Source organism: Cinclus cinclus, chromosome 2 (assembly GCF_963662255.1).
Source record: "Cinclus cinclus chromosome 2, bCinCin1.1, whole genome shotgun sequence".
NCBI classification, from domain to species: Eukaryota; Metazoa; Chordata; class Aves; order Passeriformes; family Cinclidae; genus Cinclus; species Cinclus cinclus.
The window spans coordinates 106476698-106492273 of NC_085047.1; the positions used below are offsets into that span (position 1 = coordinate 106476698).

The window sequence follows — 15576 nt, forward strand, 5'->3', positions numbered from 1 at the left end:
ATATTACATCCATTATGTGTAAATTTATTTTGAAAACTATATTGTGGGATTTTTTATTGGTAAGCTCTGAATCTTTTCAGTTTCACCTGTCATGTTTCAGTGTTTTTCACACCTATACTGTCCAATATCTGCCCCCCCCCTTCAAGGAAACAAAGAATACTACTAGCCTGACTCAAAAAAAGTCTGATTTTGGTAACCAGTTGGTTAATGTCAAGTTACTAAAAAAGACAAATATGATTCCACAAAAGACAGAAATGGATCTGGATTAGAAATTGCTAAACATGAAATAATTATTTCAAACACCTTACAAGCTACTTAGCCTCTGTCCTCCCCACTTTTTCTAAGTGTCCTGGATCAGCGCAAGGCTGTAATTTGACATGCCAAAATTCACCCAGAAAAATAAAGCTATTGTTGTATTGTTTTTAGCTAAGTAGGCTTGATGTTAGAGAAAAAACAATAATGACACCAACAGCAAAACAAACACCAAAAAAACAAACAAACAAAAAGGAAAAAACAAACAAACAAAAATTAATAAAGTATTTTTATCACTACTTATATGAATGGACCTAAAATATAAGTGTACAGGAACCAAGATACTTTCCCTATCATCTGAATAAAGTGAATTTTCCTGAATTGTATCCAACCCAAAATGTTACTTGTGTTACTTGTGACCAAATACCCAGTGAATACCCGTCCTGTTTTTATCTAGGGCGTTATTTTGATAAAATTATATTAACTATTACATAGTAAACAGGGAATTTCTTCTTTCTCACCCTTCCCTGCACAGAGTCAAGAAAAAATTTCATTGAACTACTTTTAGTATATTATTTCTAAGGTAATAATGGAAAGAAGCTCCCTATGAGGGAGAGAAGAATGCTGGTTCAGTTATAGCACTGTGCTGTCATAAAAATCTTCCACAGCAATTGACCCTGTTAATGATAAAAGCCATCCTTAACCAGATTAATCAGTAGATGTACAAATAAATTAAATAAAGTGATATGGGATAACTCAGCGACTCCTTTCAGGATAGAAATTTAACTGATAGATTATTGAGAATTTTAAGTTTTATTTCTACAGATTACATGTAAGTGCACTATTCTCTCTGCAGTGCAAATATATTTTTTCACTGTATGAAAGACTTCAAGTTTATTTGATTACATCAACTGTCTTTAAACAAAATTGAACCATTTTTTAATCATGTGTTTCAATTTGACTTTTGCTCTTTAATATATTCTATGTTTAAATTAACATAATATGGGCAACAGTTTCACATGGGAATAATTAGAGCTGTAAATTCAAAATTTGCTTCCTCAATACCACATAATTCTTTTTTCTATTTATCTAAGCGCTTGGATTATCCTTTCAAAAAACAACTTGGGGTGTTTTGAAAAAAAAAGAAAAAATGAAAAGTCTTTTTTCTGTTTGAACTATTTATTGAAAAAAAGTTAGATTTAAACAAACTAATATTTTAAGAGGTTGTTGGGTTTTTTTCCCATTGAAATGTATAACCTCACTGTTCTGAAATGTTTTGATTTAATATTATATCAATTCCTGGGCTATACTCACTTAGTGAAACACAAGGAAAAAGCTTTGCTGAAAAACTCACATAGTTAATGACTTAACTACAGACAAGCTCATAAAAAGTGAAATATTTGAGATCTAGTGTAAATGGATAAAGAATATACATGCTATCAGCATATGGAAACCACAACAACCAAAACCACAACAAAACCTCGACTGATTTTCCTTCCACTCTTTTCCCTAGTTCAATCAAATCCTAAAAGGTCATGGTTAAGGTATTTAAAATAGCATATATATTTTATAGCTTTTTTTTCCCCTCTCTTTATGCACTTATGTGTGTCTAAGAATAAATACATATACATGTATACCTAATCTCTCCCTATATTTATTTATTTATTTATTTATTTACTTACTTACATATGGACAATGCATTTGTTCAAATTTTATCCCACTTTATTAATGCCTTCTCTGGGAAACATTTATCTGATTTAATGATGGAAGAGTAAAACTTTTTTATTGATGCTATGTTATAATCCACTGAGAAATGTCTGCCCTAGAGTGCTATATACCATATTTACCTGTGTTAAACATCTAAACAGGATTTAATGAAATCAAAAGTGTCTGTTCAGTACCTCTGCAACTATGTGCATTTGATTCTTTATGTACTGATTAAATATATGAGAATATTCTGTTTCAGATTGCTTGTGCAATACAAACAGTTGATTTTGATAATCTGAGAGAAGACTATGAAACCTGAGAAGACTTTGCATATCAGTGGATAATCCTGAAGACTGGGTTCCTATTTAAAACTTTAAAAATCAAAAATTATATGTTTCTTACTAGTGGAGTAAAATATACTGATACAGCAGAACCTTTGCAGCGATACTCTGTGGCAGACAGCAGGGTATGAGTTACTGTAACCAAGATTGTATTAAGTACACAAAGCAAGAAATGCAGTTTAGGCACATATAGTACATTATTTCATGTGAAATTATAGTCCTAAGAAGACTTTAATTTTATGCATTTGAAACATCAGGAATCATATTGTTCTGTGATAATTTTTTCCCAGATTTTTTGCTTCAAGCTATACTTAATGTTTCTGAATTATATGTAGGGACTTCATCATATATGATGCTGAAAAGCAAGCAAGCGTTTATTTGTGTTTTAAAAAAACCCAAACCATCATACAGTGATGCTATGCACAAACATTAAAATGCTAAACTGAAAATGTCAAACTCAAAGTTTAATGTTGTGCACCATCATTAATAACTATATTTAAATTAACTAACTCCTCCGGAATATTTTGCTATAGGGAAACAGATCTCTTGTGAGCAGAAAAGTTAATCATGTATACAGCTGATCTCAAGAATAATGTACTGGTGAAATGACAAACAGTAGTTTTAAGTCAGGAACTCACAGTCTTTACGGGAATTAGTCTGTTCTCTTGTTCTAGAATAAATGCTTTCCAGCAGTTTGAGGTAAATTTCCAGCATTATTGGTAAAGTCAGCATGTGCTCATGCAGTTCAAAAAAAGAGTAGATTTACATGAAGCTGCATTGAACACCGTTTTTGTCTTTGACATAATGTGGATTTGTATTAAGATTTAGTGCTGCACACAGGTTTCATTCTGAAAAATCCGTCTCAATCTGCATGCATTCTTAATAGCAAAAATTATCGTGGATTTGAGAGCTTGTCTGGTCACTAGAAAATAGAAAGGTGTTTGAAGGAACACTAAGCATTGGGGGGGTTAAATGATTTTGATGAACTCTTATAATTTAGAACATAATAGTGTGAATATTTTGAAGCAATCAACTGAACAGGATCTTGTTTTTATATTTATTAAAAGATGTGAACATTGAGACTCCAGATTGTGGATTCTGAAGTGCTATTCCTGTCTGTTTTCATAGGATATTATAGATGAACACACAGGATATATCATCTCAAGATATAATCAACACATATTTGTCATAAATATCCAATTTGTTACCTATGTAATTTTACATATTTAACATCTGAAGAACTTGAAAATAAAAAAAAATACTCACAGAAATTCAAATTGATGCTGCATAGCATAATTGATATTAGAAAATGAAAATAATTCAAACAACAGTTTACATATGGCATGTATTATAAAGCTTTATATAGCATTTTTTAATAATGAATGCATGATGAACTATAGGTCAGTGCACTCCTCTGTTTGGGAATAGGCTTGAGAATGTTGGGATACATATAGCTATTAGTCTAAATTTCATATTGACAAAAAAAGGCTCGCAGTGTGTTCAACATTCACATGCCAACCATAACTGGTGTCCTGTATCTGTCTGAGAATGCTCTAAAGACTTACAGAGAAAACATAACACAGCACTATTTTCCACTATTTTCTCTTTTAATTTTTAATTCTTTTGCCTGAGGTAAAATTCTGACAATGGACTACTTAGGTGCTTTTGTTCTTTTCCACACAAGAAAGTAAAATATCACCTGAAACAAGAGGTTAATTGAGCACTTAGTTTTCATGCCAATCTGAAAGTATACACAAATAAAGGCCAAATGCAAAATGCTCCAGGTGTTAAACACTTGTCTCACTGCTCAGAGGTAACTCTTGAGAACCATGGAGCTAGGAAGTTAGAGGTCTTTAAGAGAAGGCATCCAGTTCAGTAAACCCAAAATTTTAATTTACAGGACGTAGATGTTTGTGAGACCTTGTGCTTTACCTGTAGCTCTGCAGCAAATGTCACCTTCTAAGGAATCAGACATTTCAGCTGCTTAAAATGTCCTTCGTGTAGCTGTGTGTTAAATTGCCAGTATGATGGTGTCATTCCAACAGCTAGTTTACAACACATTAAAATATTGGAAAAGAAATATTAGACAAATGTTATACTTACCATGAAATAAAATGTATCAAGTGACTCTTCATGTTCACTACAGAAATAAATGAAGCACATACTTCAGTTAACCACATTAGGCTTATTTGGAAAAAATTATAACAAGCATTGCAAAATTACTTCTCTGTACACTAATGTAATGAATAGATTGGAGATGTGAGGCTGTAGGGTTGTGAGTTTGGTTTCTTTCACAGCTTTCAAACCAATTAATTTGAAGTGATAAATGCTTGTAATTTTTAATCATTCATTCACGGTCAGATTTTCATGAGATATCTAAGAGCATGCATGGTACATTTCTCCTCATTAAAAATCAAAGGAGGATTAGGTTCTTGGTGCTGATTTTATAATATTTTTAGAGATTGATACAAAGATACCTGTAGGTTTATAGTAGAGAATTTTTGTGGTTTTCTTGTGTGTAGTTTTAATGTCCCATAAATTTCTATTAAAAAGGGAATTCAACCCCTTAAGTCAAAATTAGAGGATTTCTGTTTGGAAGACCTTTTCAACTCTTAATAAAGAAATTCAATACTCATATAAAGGAAGACAATTTGAAAATACAGCAACCAAATTTTTTTTTATTTTTTTTTTTTTTACCTCTCTCAATTGGCAGTTAATTTCACACTTGATATTTTATAATAGCTACAGCATCCAAAGTGTCATTTGCAGTCTTCCAAAACTTTGTAAAGGTCAAGCACTTAAAAAAGCTTATGCAAATATTTTTCATCATGTGATACTCAAATCAGTGAAATTATTCTTCTTTGCAAAAACAAACAGAAGTTACATTTAGAAGGGCAAAATCCAAGGCAAAATATTTTGAAACTGCTGTTAAGGAATTAATGATCTTTAAAGGTTTTTTTAGAATGTTCAGAATATTTTACTTACTATAGTGGACACACATTACAAATATGTTACCAACAATAATAGTTCAACCTATTTAAATAAAAAATTTAAATGAGGATTGAAATGTTATTGTAGTAGTTACTGGAGGGACACGTACAAGGGATAACTCAGTGTATTTGAAAGACTTTTCTGAGAGCGCTGATGCCCATTGCAATTCACTGCCTACATTTTAGTTTTCTGAAAAATCACATCTTTTTTCAGAGGGGTTTTATTTGGGGAGCTCCTTATATCAATCTGTCCCTGAGGTAAGGAGGAAAATGGAGGTAGAAAATGGAGTGTGGTTTCCAGGGCAGACTGAGCCAGCAATTCAAGAGGGAAGTGACTATACAGGCTCCTACTTGTACAGCAGAAAGAGGCCTGGGGAGGAGGAAAATGTTGCTATTGCTTCCTGCAGTTTCTAGACATTCAAACCCATTAGTTTTGTTGTTTTCTGTTCAAAATTATTCTGACACAGTCACCTTGAAAGAAAAAATTGCCAAAAAAACCCCAACATAAAACCACTTTTAGAGTAAGATGTATGAAACCCATTAAGATGCCCAACTTCTCTTGCTGTCAATACTTTTGTGTTCCTGCTATTTATATATTATGAAGAGTGTTCACTTTTTTCAGTTGAGACCTGTCTCAAACAGGCTCCTGAATTAGTAGAGCCTCTGGAGAGGACACACAGTTTCACCTGGCAGCTATGCTAGCCATTAATGGTGTGATGTTTCATGATTGCTTTAAAGAGGTGTAAATCTGTGCTGCTCTGACACCTGCCTCCTGTTACACTCCTCTTTTTTCATCCAGCTTCAGCACTCTTCCTTACAGGGCCGAAAAGCTATTTAAAGGGGAGAGAACCAATTTAAGCTAGATGACTTTCTATGCTGATGGTGACATGAGTGCAGCAAACCCTCATGCCAGTATGTGGAGAGAGTGGGAATTATAGCCAGGGAATAAAAATGGGAGAAGGTGTTTTGGCTCAAATTGATTATGAAACATCACTCTAAGTCCATACTTGGTCACAGTAAGTTCCCAGAAAATGTCAATACACATCAAGAGGCACCTGTATGACATAAATCATATCACACCACAGTGGAACTGTTTCACAGCTACCTTCATCTTCCCATCAAGGTCACTTTGCCTGGACTTTGGCAAACTGACTACTTGTTCCATTCCCTGTATAGGATTTTAGACTGTTTTTTCAGACATTTGGGATGAAATACCTGAACTTGGAGTGTGTGAATGTCTTCTTTCATGATACCTCTATATAACAGGTGAATGAATGCCAAATTCCAAAAATAAATTAAAATATAGCTTTCGATTTTACATTGAGCCATATAAGAAGAATTTTATAAGATGAAATGAAAGAGATGTGGTATATCATAGAAATACATAGCCCAGGTCTTCTAATGTGTTTGTCTTTTTCACTGCTAAATTCATTGAAATTTAGCTCCATTAATTGAGATGTGTTAATGACTTACCATGACAAGGATGTCATTATTTTGATATTATTTAAAGCTATATATGAATCATATTGCTACTAAATTGACTATCTGGTATCCAGTTAAAGAAGCTTGAAAGCAAAGCAGACATTTAACTGTGATAAAAGGAAAAAGGGTATTACTCATATCAACTCTTTAATTAGATGTTAAGTTTATCTATTGTTCTTGCTCCATCTCCTTTGTACTCATCAATATGAGTAATAAGCACATTGGATGATGGTTCTTGTTTTTCAGCAGAAGTGCACATGATAGATTAGTGATACTGAGAATAACAAAGCAAATAATTTTTGATGGTCATACTTCCACAGCTTAGCAAAATTGAAAGATAATTTTAATTTAGGAAGATTATATTTTCTTTGGTACGTTTTCAGTCTATTAATGATGTTATGTCAGAAGATTTTCAGGCATCTTTTAGTTGTTTCTCTTAGTGGCATAGAAAAAAAAAAACGAAAAAAAACAACTGCTTTTGAAACATTGCTTTGTGATGAAAAAATGCACTGATTTTAATACAACCTGCACAGTAAGGCTGTTGACTCAACCTTATCTGTACAATACATTGAAAAAGTATTTTATGGCTAATGTTAGGATTGAGGGATCTTATTTTTACTTTTGTCTGACTTTATGTTACAGGCAGTTATCAGTGAAAATGGTTCCAAATTAATAATTTTAAGAGTAAATCACTTTTGTTTTGAATTTCTTTCCTTTTTCCCTTACACTGGAAACTCGATTTTTCTGTGGGAAAATTGAGTGGCTGTGTGTGCTCATGCCAAACTACCAAAGCTTCACACTCACTGCATTCAGTGACTCTTTGCACACCTCCCTTTTTTCAACTCCATATGATTAGAAAACAGAGTTCCAGCCTGAAGCAGATCAAAAGAGAAGACTGTAAAAGTCAGCATCTCTCTGAGTTTGAGCATCCCCTCCATTGAACTTTGCTTGTTATTTGGAAGTGTTATCCTCATTCTGGCACGATGGAGTCGCTGCCTGATCCAGCGCCCACCACTCTGCAGGACCCCTGCCCCTATCTCCGGTTTTGCTTTGTGGCAATCCGTTAAAAAGTGTGGGTGTGGGCCAGCTCCTCTGAGCTGTCATAAGATTCCAAGGCATGAAATGCAATTCATGAGGTTTTGTGTCCTAAATTCAGTATGATTCCTTCTGAATTAACCTAATGGACGAGATACAAAGTGTTGAACTGCCAGTAGCAATTTTCGAGCAACCCAAGGATGAAATTAAGGACTTCAGTAGTTTGAGATGTCTAAAGAGGGAAGCTGGTGAATGTATAATTGCTGGTTACTTCAAAGCCACTTAATTTGGGTCTCAAGTGTGACTGACTTGTAGATGAGCCGAGTCCCAGTACTTGACCCCAGCAGCATTTTCTGAGACGTGTATTCAGTGCATGGTAAATGGAAGGTAAAACATTGCAGAAGTTTAAGGCTCTGGGGCTTCCTTTGCTTTACAGAAGGCTCACAGTACATGTTATCCCTTGCTGTGGCACAGATGTTTTGCAATTCCTTGAACTGTGGTACCACACTTGTGATTTAAAGAACAATACAGAATCCTTAATAAATAATTTAATATCGTATTTGTCTATTCAATATGCAACAGCTTCTTACCAGTTGGTAATGATTAGTTTATTTATTTATTTATGAACAGTAATTTAGTAACACCCAAATGCATTATCTATCATATAGGCAAACACATAGATAAATTTGCCTTGCTTATGAAAATAAAACATGATATTATGTTTTAATTAAAACTCTGGGGTTATTTGAAAATTAATTAGGAAACCCAACACAGACAATAATATAAAAAATATTATCAGCTGTTTCTGCAGTTCATAGTTTGCAATACAGAAATACATGCAACTAGGTTAAAAGAAAAAAGTATTAAAATCTGAGCAAAAGTAAAGCTTTTTTAATAATTTTTTTACAGCCTAAACTGGAAAAAAATGTGGGACTAGAGAGTCTAAAGAATGAAAAGCCAACATGATATGTATCATCAGTGTTACTCTCTAGTTTATTCTATGCATAAAATATTTTTTTATTAAATATATAGGACAAACTATTTAAATCCAGAAATGTACCATTAAAAGTAGCTTTTATAATGGGAAAATCTTTGATTATAGCATCCACATATAGCCTATGTATATTATAGGCATGAATGTGACCAGAGCACTGTAGCTCTAGATTTTACAGGCTGTATGGAAAAACAATAAATTAAAAATCCAAACATTTTCTTATGCAGAGATGAAAACCCACATCCCGCATCATTGTTCACAAGGTAGTTACCCATAAAAGTATTTTAAAAGACAAGGAAAAATTGGGTTTTACAAATTGAGTGTTTTCTAAGAGTGTTCTTTTTTTAAAAAAATGCTACATTGTTTTTGTTTAAACTTTAACAGGGGAAAAACAATAAAAAGACAGATTTTGTTTTTTCAATAGGTTTCCTTCCTCATGCATCTGTGCTACTCGATTCTGTACACTTAAAACATTGATCTAAAGAACATTTATTTTGCTCTAAGCAAAGATTGAAGAAGTTAAAAAAAAAATGAATCAATGATTAATGAAGGTCAAGACTTGTAAAGATCCATGCTGCCTCCTTAAAAACATAAGATGATAACAGAAATAGGTGGCTTGAGAGAGAATCTCTAACGTGTAAAGGAAGGGAAAAGGAAAAGCTAAAGGAAATAACTTGTGTTCCATTCATGTTAGGATTTTTTTCCTTTAATGACTAATCCTGGGAAAAAAAGTGACTCTGTCAGAATCTATACATTAATTTTGATTTAAATAGAAAATGCTATTAAGAATGTTTGAATTATAAATGTTCTTAAAATTTCACTTTAAAAAACAAACTGCTTGTAGTCGTAAGTTAAAGATATCATGAGATATAAGTCTGGCATATGTAAGTAATGCTATAACATTTCAGAATCTTGGCATTGGAAGGCATTATAAGAATTTCTTCAGTCTCAAACTTTTTGTGATTGTCTTAAGGCTGACATCTTCAGTTGTTTTTTGCAATTCAAACCCTTTCTAGTACATAAGATGAGATTCGAGTTTGTGTATCTCTTTATGGATATAAATGTTTATGGATATAAAAGCCTGAGGACAATTTAAACAATTCTGTATTGGAAAAACAGTATAATTGATTCTTTAAAGACTTAAAATCACACTCTCAATATTTTATGCTAACTGCATGTAAAATGTACCTTCTCTCCTTCCCAGGCTTCAGCGTATAGAGAGCCGTACACTTTTCCCTATAGTAACCTTCCTCACCTGCTGGAGATAGAGACTTTTACACACAGTGCTGCTACCATCTATTTCCTTCCCATAAAGGGCATAGCTATCAAATATTTCATGTATTCAAATTCTATTTCTTACTTTTCTCTTCAAACATAGCTAGCTTTCTCTGTTTAGACAGTCTCTACCACCTTACCATAAATGTTTGTCTCTTGTCATGAATAATTATTACTTTCTAGTCTGGGTTCTTCCTTCTTTTACTGTTTCTTAGGAAATTCTACTGTAATTCTTAGGAGTTATTCTAATGTAACTAATGCAAAGGATTACCTGGAATTCAAACACTGTGCCTTTTGCAGAGCTATAATACCTGCCAGCAATGGACTGTTCTCCACTTTTCTATATGAGAGGCATTTTAAAGAATTCAGTTTCCAATTAGTCTTTGGTTATACTGCTAGCAGAGGTGGGACAGACACTTCTTGTATCAGTAATGCAAAAAAGATTTCTGTGAACGGGCATTTTCTGGAACAGCAAAGTCTTCACAAATGGTAGTTCTTGTAATGAAAAGGACTTCCTCTCCTGCTGAAGTTTCACCCACATACCCTGAGAGTAGAAGAGACTTTCTCCTTCTCCAGTATCCTCCATAAAAATGACAGTCATTGAACAAAATAGAGTCATTATCTCAGAAACATCTTCCTCCTCCCACACCCTTACCTTAACTCATCAGAAATTCAAGAACTCTGAACATCAAGAATGTACCTCTGAACATCAAGAATTCTTTAATGCTCATCTGTGCATTTCATACAAAGCAGGTATAGCTAAGACAGGTATCATGCTCTTTCAGAACCATTTATTAGTTAAATACATTTATTGCTGATGGCCAGACAGAGTGAAATGTAACTGAAATTATTAAAACTTGCTTGATTCATAGTCTCCACATGAATTTCTATAGGTTTGCTCACCACAAAGACTGCAAATTTCTTGAGGAAATACTTCCATTCTACTATATACAGACTATAGAACCATGCCCAACTAGTCATACCTGGTCATGGCAGCTGCTACCACAACAGAAATAATTGTTCTGCTCTTTCTTTTGAAAGAACTTTAGATTACAGTTATTGCTTCCTAGTTCCTCTTTCTTCAGTGCACACCATGAACTCTATAAAGGTCTAAACCCTGTAAAGAACATTGCCTTCTTCCTCACTCTCTTACCACTATCTTCCCAGACAAGAAGGGGAAGAAAGGCGAAGAAGAGCAAACTTAATTCCATACAGTAAGTGTCACTAAGAATTAAACTGGATGAATAAAAAGTTCTACACAATCAAGTCAATGCCCTTCTTATTAGAAGGCATCCTACAGGACTCTACAAAGATGGAAGCTACTAGTTAGCCTTTGTAGTTTTCATTTGATTAGCATCTCTGGATACTGAAAATTTTCTCAAGTTATGGTGCAATCTTGGCATGAGTCCTTGCACTAAGATCCAAATATATACTGCTTAGCATGCTTTCATTTGGTATTTCAGCACCTTTTCAAGGAATAAAACCACGTGTTGGGTGCATCCATCATCTAACACACTGACAATTTTAATGGGAAATAAAATGGAGAAAATCTTTCATATGCAAATGTGCAGTAGAATCTGTAATCTCTGTGTAGAGATGATAGATTTCAATGCAGTATTTATTAGTACTCTGCTCCACACTGATCCCAAGTGTTCCCATTATTTGCGGGCTGAAGCCTCCTTATGTTTAGCAGCTCAGAGAACACTACCTTACTTCTGGAAGGGATTACATTATAAGTAATCTGTCTGATATGACTGGTACTTATAATGCATGATACGGAGTTTAACCCACCTTATTTTAATGATAATTGTGATATTTAAAAATCATCCAGTATGTCGTGTCTGGTGTTCTGGTCAAATTTCAGTGAACAACCTAAACTATAGAAATAGCTTCAGTGGAATTTGAAATGTCCTTGAAAGACTTCCAGTCAGACAATTGGCTCTGAGAAGGCTGAAAAAATACGTATGGCAATTAGTGCAAGAAATAAGAAGTAGATTAGGTGTAGGTGTAAGTGGCATAAACTGAGAGCCTCCAGCAAAATGAAAAATCCAGCCTGTTCAAAATGAGAAGTTCAGGCATCAGGAGTTGGAATGCAGGAAGCCCACAGAATCTCTGCAGGGGTTGAGTTAAAACAAGTAAATACTGGCAAACAGCAGAAAAAGGAGGAGGAAATCTTGGGGTGCAACACAGCCACTTCAGTCCATTACTGAATACCATTAGGAGAGCACATGGTGCCTGTGCTGTGTCAGAGGAAAGGGAAATCCACAGGGCCTCTGTTTGGGGTACGGGACCATGCTAAAAGCAACAGCTAAATGCAGAAAGGAAAGAGGATGTATATTGTGTGGTTGGCTTATGACTGTAACAAAAGGGCAGAAAGAATCTGTCGTGTTCATGATGCCAGGATTACAACAGATATTAAGTCAGAGATTCCTTAATAACATTCAAATTAACCTGCAAAGCTAATACTGTTTTCTTCTGTTTTTGAAAGAGATAAAAATAAATTATATATAAACATATATTATAAAAATATTTAAACTATATTTATTTTATAAAAAATAAATAAATAAATAATTGCAGGGAATATATTAATGTGTGAATTATATTAGACCATGATGGGTATATAGATATCCAGTTGTATTTCTGTTTAATACTTATACATAAAAGCAGATTTCAATTAATAAGCATGAGAAAATAGGAGAAAAACCAAGAAAAAATAGATAAGATAAAGAAAAAAGGTGGTCAACAAGTGCTCTGTCCTTTGAGAATGATTGATAGAGCACCCCTCATTCGGCCTTTGAAGCTCTAGCTTTTCTACATCCATTTATCTTAACTATTGTTTTCCAGTTTTAAGCTTGTTACTGTCACGTAAGATTTGTGAGTGACTGCTCATGACTAAAATCAGCTATAGGGGACGATGTAGATCCTGCTTGGGAGAGCTCTGCACCATCTTTGATAGGAGTGTGCTTGCCTTCTTGTTCCTCTGCACCTCTCTGGACCATGTTGACCATAGGAAATTGCATTTGTTTCTGTGTTGGTCTGTGATAGTCTGTGCCAAATTCTCTCTGTTGCTCACATTTTTTTCTGTGCTTGCTAGCAAAATCTGTGCAATCATCAAAAATCCAAGCAGAGCAAGAATGCCTTTAGAGGTAACTTGAAAGTACTTTTGAAATTATCATCAGGTGGAGAGGCTGTTCCTGACATTTCAGTGTCCACCCCTGCCCCATTATATATATTCATTCACCCACTGATATGCACAAACAGTTCTTAGATAAAGTGAGATTTTGTCAGGCAATTTGTCATGTTGACAAAGCTTTGATAACCTGAGTCCTGGAACTAATTCTTCATTAAAGTTTTGGTTCAGATGATTGGAACAGAGAAATGTATATTTTTTTTTTCCTCCCCAGGAGTCATTTGTGTGAATCCAACTCATTAACTCACCAGGAAAGGCTTTTACATGGGGTCTAACTGTGTAACCAGTATTCTTTTTGCAGTCCTCACAGGGAGGCAGAGGCTTGTGTTAGTTGGAAAAAAGGAATAACTGTCACCTCCCAAGATGGGCCAGGAGCTGTGGACATTTCCACAGTGATCCTGACAGCCTGTTGTAGTCAAGCGACTTCTTCTTCCCTGCTACACTTCCACTTTCACTGTACACATTCAGGGCTATCCTTTGTCAGAAAAGAGCAGGAAGAGCCATTGCAGAGTTACTAATAACTAACCAGTTCCTTTCATAGAGGTCTTTTAGGTTAGTGGTGTCATTAGTTGGGAGGAGTTTCTTCAGTGTCCCCGGAACAACTTATTTTGAAAAATGCTGATGAAAAAGTGCTCCACAGCTTGAAGTTTGGTTGCAGCAGTGCACCTATGTGGCACAATGTCAAAGAAATGTCAGCAGGAGAAACATGGATGATGCTTATGTCTAAGAGTGTAAATAGAATAGAACAACCATGATAAAGTCATATTTTTTAAAATCAAAATACAGATCTTAAAAGAGGAGGAAACAAAATAATGGTTAAGTAGTAATTTCCTCTTATGCCTGAAAGTTTTAAAAAATGGGAAATATTTTTCCATTAAATGCTATGGGAATTAATGTTGAGAATATTGTATTTACTGTTAACACTCTTCCTGCTTCAAACATAAATGAATACATAATAATGGGTTCTTAGATTTTCTGATATTTTCACAGTATATAAAACCACTGGAGTTTTTTTTTTCCATTTTTAATTTCTGAAAATGTTTAGAAAATAATTTAATAAGTGCAACATTTCAAAGGATTTTTGTATATGTGTGGCTCTTACAGATCTCTGTCAAGAGAATACAAGACATGAAAGCTGAATATTTAACAACTCACCTCTTTCCCATTAATCACTGAGTTGTCAGGAAAGCACCTTTACAGTGATCAGAGTAGTATAGTGCAAAAGCACAGTGGGAATCCAGTTATTTCAGTGTGGCTACTCATTGTGGAATGTCGTCCAAGAGTAAAAAGTTATTTAAAAAGCACAGTTAGAAAATAAACTTTAATTAAATATTCATAAATTATTTTAATGTTTAACACATAGCTTTTATGGTTTCTTGTTTATGTCTGTAGGTACAGCATCTATCATATAGTATGTCTTTATTCTATATTTTCTGTGATATCTCAAGATTTTCATAGGATGAGGAATAAGTAATTAAAATATGATCTAAGGACAAAAAAAATAGGCAGGAAGGACAACATCTTCCTATTGACTCACAGTATGTGAAAGATGCATTTTTCTTTAGGCAGAAGAAAATTCTGAGTCAAAGGAAGACAGAAAGCTCACTTATGCTGGTGCTGGGAAAACAGGACATGAGGCTCTATTGGTCATGCAGCATGGAAAGACATTAGAGATGCTGTGGGCATCCTGCCTGCCAATGAAAAAATATAAATTACTATTCAGTTTTGTCCCCAGCATTTGAAATAGTGCTTCCCCAGATGCATTGACAAAATTCCTTCCCTTATATAAGAAAACCTTAGAGATTTTCTAATTCTTATGTCCCAAATCATGGGGATATAATTTACTTCTTTGCACCTACTTGTGCAGCAAAGGTAATTCTTTTTATGAGAGTTCTGTATTTTAATGTTAAATAAAACCTTAAGGTCTTCCATCTTTTTGCAAAATTTTCTCTTCAGAACCTAAATAAGACAGTCTGATTTGAAGCACCAATTCCATGTAATATGTGCACAAGGATTTTCTTTAAACCCATAAATATTTTTAGGCTGTGTAATGGAAATATTTTCATGAGAACTATACCTAATTCATGATGAAAGAGTAAAAGAAACTAGGTGTAAAACACAGGGAAAGGAATTCCTTGTGGGCTTCCCTTAACCTGCTTTTTTCTCTTGCATATCTCAGGTTGCCATCCCCATTGATAAATGGGGCTGACCCTCTTTAGTGTCCCCTCATTTCAATATCACAGGCAGGATGGTCACACCTCCATCTGTGCACATGGGGACAATGGAGGCATTTTGTTAAAACATTCCAAC

At 34.3% G+C, this 15576-nt stretch overlaps 1 protein-coding gene across 1 annotated transcript in view; it reads left to right on the forward strand.

The window, feature by feature from the left end:
* The window catches only part of IL1RAPL1 (interleukin 1 receptor accessory protein like 1), a 595893-nt gene that overhangs the window by 437513 nt on the left and 142804 nt on the right, over positions 1–15576 (forward strand). The window lies entirely within an intron of this gene.